Here is a 1,536-nt window from a genome sequence, read left to right on the forward strand (position 1 = left end):
TGACCTTCGAGGCACTCGGAGTAAATCATGGATGCTATTTAGTGCCAGCGTACTTAGGACTGCTACCCTCCATGTGAGTGTGATATTTCAGGAACCCCTTCAGGGAGTTTCCTCACCCGCTTCTGAAGATGAGCACATTATGTTTTGCCAGTCAAAGAACAAGGTCAAAAACTTTTTATGGTCTCAGACATTCTTTACTGCGACCTCATAATGTTGTACAACAACACCTTCATGGACAGAATAACTCAGGAAATGGTTCTGGCCAATTATGTCAGACCTTTTTGACTCATGTCTTATAAAATGCCCGTCTTAGCTTACAATGAAGCTTATAACTTCAAACCATGGCTCAGCTAGTGTAGGTGACAGCGTGTTTCACAGCATTTAACTTTGAGCTGACTGATTATGATTTTGTAAAAAGTTCGACTATATGCAGATGACTGTTTTTTTCACAGAGAAAATGTAATTAGCATTGCATTCTTTATTTTGATCAAAACAATACATCAAAATATTTATTTTAGATAAAACTTTACCATGTTTTCATGACTTACACATCTTGGTCTTTAATTTTGAGATGTTTTGTTTCCTTTTTAATATGCTGCTGTCATATTTTGAGTCCAGAAAAAAAGAAGAATGAGTTTGTCCTTGTGTAAATGAGAGCGAGACGTTCTGAGATATTTAAGATAAAAGATATACACCCTAACCCTAACCCTAACCCTAACCCAATCTTTGGTCCATTTTAATATGTAGACATTTTGAATATGGGCTACTTTCACCTGAGGGGAGTTTTTATGTGGTCTGTGTCATAAGTCAATGTTTGATCCCTAATTCAAATTCCGTCTTACGTGCAGATTACAGATCCTCAGCCGTCCTTCACACCAACAACAGTTAGGGATTTAGGAAAATGAATTCAGAACTTTTTTAATCCGCTGCGGTTCAATATTTTTACATTCAGGTTTTGCTTTTTCTCCTGGTCTCGGCAGAGTCCCAAATTCCAACTTTCTGGGATATTGAATGCAGCGCAGTGTGGTGAGAGCTGATTGGATTCAGATTTAATTACACACACACACACACACACACACTTAGGCTGTGTAATAGCTGCTGTGGGACTGTTAGAGGGATGTAATAAGCACAACTTTAATTATTTGTGTAATGAGAAACATGAGAGTGTAGAGCAGCAGCCTGGCTGTAACAGAAATCACTGCAGTATGCTGGGTGCTCATTAGTGATGTTATTGAGATTGGAAACATGTCACTGTACACGTTCACATACGTAATACAGCACAAACACACAACACCTCCTGTTATTCACCTTTATTTGTGTCCTCTTTGCTTTTCAGATTTTTAAATATGTTATTGTTTAGAGGATTCAGTTGTTTTTAAATGTCACATGTCAAATAAAAGAACCAGGGATACACCGGTTGAATCATGGTGATAAAGGCCAAAGGTCAGGGTTTTTTTCTTTTTTGAAGTAGCAAAATCAGGTCTCACACACTACTAGTAGTGTGGTGTGTACTGGATACGGGTTCTTGTGAATTAG

General features: G+C 38.0%; 1 protein-coding gene across 4 annotated transcripts in view; it reads left to right on the forward strand.

The window, feature by feature from the left end:
* Positions 1 to 1,536, forward strand: part of LOC103382053 (ras-related protein Rab-26-like) — a 39,296-nt gene that overhangs the window by 31,821 nt on the left and 5,939 nt on the right. The window lies entirely within an intron of this gene.

This window comes from Cynoglossus semilaevis, chromosome 8 (genome assembly GCF_000523025.1).
Source record: "Cynoglossus semilaevis isolate Cse_v1.0 chromosome 8, Cse_v1.0, whole genome shotgun sequence".
Taxonomy (NCBI): Eukaryota; Metazoa; Chordata; class Actinopteri; order Pleuronectiformes; family Cynoglossidae; genus Cynoglossus; species Cynoglossus semilaevis.